This window comes from Ictidomys tridecemlineatus, chromosome 7 (assembly GCF_052094955.1).
Source record: "Ictidomys tridecemlineatus isolate mIctTri1 chromosome 7, mIctTri1.hap1, whole genome shotgun sequence".
NCBI lineage: Eukaryota > Metazoa > Chordata > Mammalia > Rodentia > Sciuridae > Ictidomys > Ictidomys tridecemlineatus.
The window spans coordinates 54,313,332-54,319,781 of NC_135483.1; the positions used below are offsets into that span (position 1 = coordinate 54,313,332).

The following is a 6,450-nucleotide window of genomic DNA, read 5'->3' on the forward strand; positions in this document are numbered from 1 at the left end:
AAAACAGTTGGAATTCAGGAGCACTATAAGAGAATTAATAACTTTACTTTGAAAATACATGCAATTTTGGAGCTGTCAATTTCAGCTCTGTCTCTTTAAATACTTTTTCTTCTAGAACCCAACTGGGTAGATGAGTGTTTTTTTTTTTTTAATTCCATTATAGAAGTAATAGCTCTGTTTTGGTGTTTTGTAAGCAAATAATATTCTGCTGGTGACTGTCTTTGCAGTAATGCATTGCTCTGAATTCAGAATTCTATTATTTTACATCTACAGCAGCTTAAAGTGTATTTTTTATAAACAGCAAACTTCACCTCATAAAAATTCATTACATAAGGACATAAACAAGTGCTTTTCCTTCTAGTCATTGGCAGTAAGTGATTCATCAGTTTTCCACAGAAAACCAATTTCATTGCAGATGTTCTGTAATTTCCAATCTCCCTGAATTGTAGAACCATATCACACAATCCCAATGCAAGGAATGTGAGGACTTTTTCTAAGGTCTGTGCTTAGTCTCTTTAATAGGATTGAATATCATTTGCTGTCTCATCAGTTTTTATTTTTTATTTTTAAATTAAGAAATCAGTCTCCCTTTCTGCCCTTCATGTGTGGATTCCACACATGGATGGATAACTGGTAGAAAAGTTCAAAGCCAACATATTCCTTGATGTCTGAAAACAATCATTCCTTTTTCTGGGGTCATAGCAAAAAGTGTTAAGAGAAAAAAAAACAAATCTAAATCCTTTTTCTTCAATAATATTTATTTTCATTCTTTGCAACCTAAGAATGAGGGAGGAAGGCAGAGGGCTGGGGAAACTCAGAAAATGTCTGTCTTACACTTAATGGTGGACTCCTGAGAGTTATCCCCAGATAAATTACCTCCACCAACACTTGAGTTAGTTTTTCAGTCTTTGAGTTAGTTTGTCCAGTGTTTCACAAATGAGAAATTGAAAATAGGTATTTAAGTATAAAATATGGAGATGAAAGGGGCAAAGAGCCTGCAGACTCAGTGATGGTTTAAGACCATTTGTGATGAATGAAAATTTCTTGGAAATGCTGACAATAAAAGATTAAATCTCTCCTAAAAGCCTTAGGAATTAAAGTTCAATCTTTTTAAGAATATCTCAATTATTGGATTGACAGGTTGAATTAAAAAGCATGATAACTAAATTTACTAATAGTATGAAGTTATGAGGTATTGCATGGGTGAAGTGACAGATTTTCAAGATAATCGGTAAGATTCTGAAGCTCCTCCTTATATATACTTCTTCCTCTTTTGTAGGTTTTGTTACCCACATATTTCCTTTGAGGAGCTACCTAAGAAATGCCCATGGACTTGTGTCAGAGGGCCATTTTTAATCAGAGATTTTTCAGATGTCTTTCAGAAGTGCTAAGTATCTGCACCTGAGTCTGCCACAGTGCCTAGAATTCATGCAACAATGGAAAGTAGTATAATCTATATTGCAATAAAGTACCTGAAATGTACTGTCACTCCCAGTGACAGAAAATGATTAGAGTCAGCCATGGAAGGGCAAAAATTGGCTTGTACACATATATCTATAAACTAGAAAAATACCAAACAAATCAGTTTCCTCATCCTCACTCCCCAATTATCACATGTTGTCTACCCCCCTCTTTTTTTTTTTCTTACTACTCAAGAAGTTCACTTTAAGCTGGCTTCTCCTTTATTAGGACTGAAATTTAAGTCCATATGACTGATGAAGCCCAGCCTTCGTTTGTATTCTACTCAGACAAGTGATTATTGAACATTTTCCTATGTTGGACATTAGGAATGTGAAGATAAATAAGAGATCAGAGTCTTCCATAGAAGAAGAGCATGAGAATAAATAGACAAAGCACTTAGAAGGCAATAAGAAACAACTGTCTTATTTCATCAGAGACCTGTAGAAGCCTCTCAAGGACAATGCCATTTGAGTATAGTGGTTAACATTTGTAGACTACCTTCAGGTGAAGAGATTTAAAAAGGAAGACGAAAAGAAAGCATATTCTTGAGATTTAACAAATGAGCCCCTAGTATTTAAGTTCAGATGAATAGTCATCAAAGATAATCATCAGGGACCTACAGTGTGCCAGACACAGCTCTGTGAGCACAAAGGATACAAAATAGATAAAATTATTTTTTTTGTCCTTAAGGAGCTCACAATTTTCCTGAAAACTAATTATCAATTTGGAAAGCAGGGTCCAATCACAGAAGGGTTTAGTGCAAAGGCAGGGTGAAGGAAGGTTCATAATGACATAAGGCATCACCCAGAGAAGAAAAAATTGGTTGATAATCCCAAGTGCAGACCTTTTCCAAGACTGGTTGTGAAAACTGGGATGCCTCTGGAGGTACAAAGGAGCACTCTAGGCCAGGCTGTTAAAGGGACTTATAAATAGAAGGAGATTTTGACTGAAACAACCCCAAAATCCTTAGTTCTACCCAGTGGCTGGTACTCTTCTAGAACTTTGTATTCTGTGAGATAGGTGTTATAAGCCATACTTCCAAAATAGGCAACTAAGTGATTTGCCCAAGGATACACAGCAAGTGTGAGAACTAAGGGATTTCTCACTTGAAATCCACTACCTTCCTACAAAACCAAACCATCCTGCAATTTTATTTCACAGTTTCTCCCAGAGGTACATTGTTCACTGGCTTAGCCAAACCTTCTACATTACACTGAGCTTGACAAAAATCAGAAATGTCTAAGAAAGAAAAATTGAAAATATTACTTAGGTGTAACTATTTTTCAGAATAGTAGCTATATTAGAGCAGACACTGGATAGATAAAATGTTCTAAGTAACTGAATTATAATTGATAAATTGGAGAGATGTGAGGTATTTTTGTGATACTTGGGGACTTGGGAGCAACAACTCCTATCAAGAGTTTCTTTTGATCCATGAAATGGAAATAATGATTCAAAAAGGGAAAATGTTATTTCTTAAAACTCATCAGAGTGCCTGGTCTCTGGTGGTACTTGATAATTATTAGTTGAAAAAAATAGAAGAGTAAATGTCTAGGAAAATAAAACATCAGAGGTGTTCATTTTAACTTACATATCAGCCAAATTATTTTCTGGTGTGGCTGTTTTTAATATCAATAATACCAAGTATTGTTTGGAGTTTAGAGAAATTAGAATCTTCTTAAGCTACTTTACAATTATAAGCTGTTTTTGAAAGCATATTTGTTATGTATATCAGGAACTTTAAAATATGGCTCTTTTCCTAAAAGAAATTGCAATTCTATAATATTACTAATGTATGGAGAGATTTATTTAGCAGGATATTCATTTCGTTTACTATGGTAAAAAAAACTGGCAATAACCAAAAATCTCCTATAGGAGATAGGCTAAAGAATTCATAAAGAATATTTAATATCATGGTAGTGTTTATCATTCAGTAAAAATTAAAAATTGGTTTTAAACAGAATTTAAGATATCTTTATATTTTTGTGAACACAAAATATTAAAGCATCTATATAAATCTGTAAGACAAGACTAGAAGAATTTGCAGCAAAATGTTGCTATATCTGGGAGACTTGAGTAATTTTTATTTCCTTCTACATGATTTTCTGCATTTTCCACATTTTCTAAGATAAATATGTAATTCTTTTAGAAAAAATAAATAACAAAATGAGAAAAATAATTTTCAGTTTTATAAAGATAAAGGGATATGTCCTTAACCCACACTTTTCCATCAAAAAAGAATGAGTAAATACATGAAAAGAATTCTCAGAAAATGAATTAAAAATGGCTAATAAACATATACAAATATGTTACCCTTGGCTAGCAATCAAAGAAATGCTAATTAGAATAACAATACTCCATGTGAATATGAATATTCATTGTTGATGAAAGCCCAGTAATGATACACTTGAAGAAAGCAGTTTGCCACTCTAAATGAAAAGCCTTAAACAACTCAGCTTTTGACCCAAGATTTCCACTTCTTAGAATGTATCATAGGAATACAATCAGAAATGAGGACAACAATTTATATAAAATATGTATGTTACAAAGTTATGTGCACTCCTAGCATTCATCTGTGTATATGAGAGGAATTTATGGTATACATCTTAGGCAAAGGTTATATTGAATTCCTTGAAGTGCTTTGAGGACTGAAAGTGGAGGGACAGATTTATACTCTGGGGCTGAGGTAAGGATGATAAAAAGGAAGACATAGTGTCCTCCCATTTACCCTGCCCACTGTCATGGAATAAGCATGATCCTGGGTATTAATTAGGGCTCTCCAGAGAAATCAAACATTTTTTATTATAATATCATTATAATAAAAATATTTATTTTATTTTTAGGAACTGGTTCATGCAATTTTGAAAGTTGAAAAGTTCAGAAACTGCAGGATAGGCTGGTAGGCCAGTCTTCTTATTCTATTCATGTCATCAACTGATTGGATGAGGAAACCCACAATACACATTGTGGGTTTGTGTGTCTGCTTTACTCAAAGTCCAGGAATTCAACTGTCAATTTCTTCTAAAAAAAAAATCCTCAAAGGAACACCTAGTATAATGTTTGTCCAAATATCTGGGCATTCTGTGGCCCAGCCAATCATATATGAGATTAGCCATCACATCCTGTGATGGAGATACTGCCAGCCAAAGATAAGAGATACTGTCAAGAAGACACTGTTAGACACACCTATGGGCAATGTTGCTTAGGGACCGAAGGGACAAAACGTAGTCAATTTTTTCATTTTTCTAAAGTATAATATAGCAAAGTTCTGATGCACGACTACTTTAATGAGTACTACCTTGATATCTCAACATTTAAAGCTCTGGAAACTGACAAGCAAGGTCCTAAACTCGCATGGTAATTTGTTATACAGCAATAGATAAAATAATCTCTCTTAATACTGAACTTAAGTTTAGACTATAGTCTATCAAGTGGCAATAAACTATGAAAGGTTTCCAACAAGATAGCAAATATTAGTTTTGTTTTTCTGCTGCATGTTGTCATATAGTATTTTCAATTAAGAATCAGTGATAGTTAGGCTGGGGTTGTGGTTCAGTGATAGAGCACTTGTACTCATTAGGTCCTGGGTTCAATCCTGAGCACCACTTAAAAACAAATAAATAAAATTTTTTTAAAAAAAGTTAAAAAAAATGGTGGAGGGCTGGGATTGTGGCTCAGTGGTAGCATGCTTCTCTTGCATGTGTGGGCACTGTGTTTAATCCTCAATACCACATAAATAAATAAAATAATAAAGGTATTGTGTCCATTTACAACTAAAGAAAATTTTTTTAAAAAAAAGAATCAATGGTACTATTCTAAATTCAATAAGTTCGTTCGTTTACCAAAAACATGTACATATCTAGGTCACTCAACAAATGCCACTTGAATTGAAATATTCAATTTAGGGAGATAGTTTATTTGATCAGGCCAAAATCAATGACCTTGGGGGACAAGGGCATTGTTTGATTGTTGCTGCTGCTACTGTATTTTACCTTGAGCACCTATCAGAAGCATTCTATAAATGAATATTGATAAATGGATTTCCCATAAATTGAGATGTCTTCTTTTGAAATAAAAAGGTATTTAAGTTTCAATGAGTTCATGAGTTCCTATGATCTTTCCAATGTTCATTTCCTTCTATTTCTAACAAACCTGATTAAATTGTTATTTTCAGAAACAGGAAAAATAGGTATTTGTTTATATAATTGCTAGACTCTCCAAGTATGTTCTTGCAAAAAGTAATTACTCTCAGTTTCTCTGATACATTAGAACCTATCTCTAAATTCCAGTGAGAACCATGAGTTGGAGAATGGATGTGTTCAACAGCATCTTGAGCCAAGAAATAGATCTTTATCTTCCACATCTTTCACTTTTCCTTTGAAAACATAGGATCAACATGAGCTGTGTAGTTAACCTACTGCCTCAGTTTCCTATTTGTCTTTTTTTTTTCTGGTACCAGGGATTAAATGCAGGGACACTTAACTACTGAGCCATATCCCCAGCCCTTATTATATTTTATTTTGAGACAGGTTCTCACTAAGTTGCTCAAGTACCTCGCTAAGTTACTGAGGCTGGCTTTGAACTTGTGCTCCTGCCTCAGCCTCAGGAGCTCCTGGGATTACAGGTATGTGCCACATTGGGCTCCTCTTTGTCCTTCTGAATGAGCTCTTTTTTTTCCATTTTCTTTCAGCATTTTCCAAATACTTGATTTTTATCAATTACATTGTTTACAAAAAAACAAAGTTTATTTTTCTTAAATTTGTTGCCAATTTAGCATTAAATTAAAACAAAGAATTTATATTATTACCCTTACATTTTTACTTCTTGTAAATAAAGATATTTCATACCTGTACATATATTTAGAAAGTCAAATCATAGGTAGTGGACTTACACTTTAAAATAAGAATGATATCCTACATGTAATATATGTCAAGTCAAGACAATTCCATCCAATTGGATAGCACTGGCTATCCAATTCTCTACATTGCA

At 33.7% G+C, this 6,450-nt stretch overlaps 1 long non-coding RNA gene across 1 annotated transcript in view; it reads left to right on the forward strand.

Annotated features, from left to right (window-relative positions):
* The window catches only part of LOC144365470 (uncharacterized), a 14,922-nt gene extending 9,364 nt beyond the window's left edge, over positions 1-5,558 (forward strand). The window contains exon 6 of the long non-coding RNA XR_013423938.1: positions 1,280-5,558. This is a non-coding gene — a long non-coding RNA (uncharacterized LOC144365470). The remainder of the gene's footprint in view (positions 1-1,279) is intronic.
* The last annotated feature ends 892 nt before the right edge of the window (positions 5,559-6,450 follow it).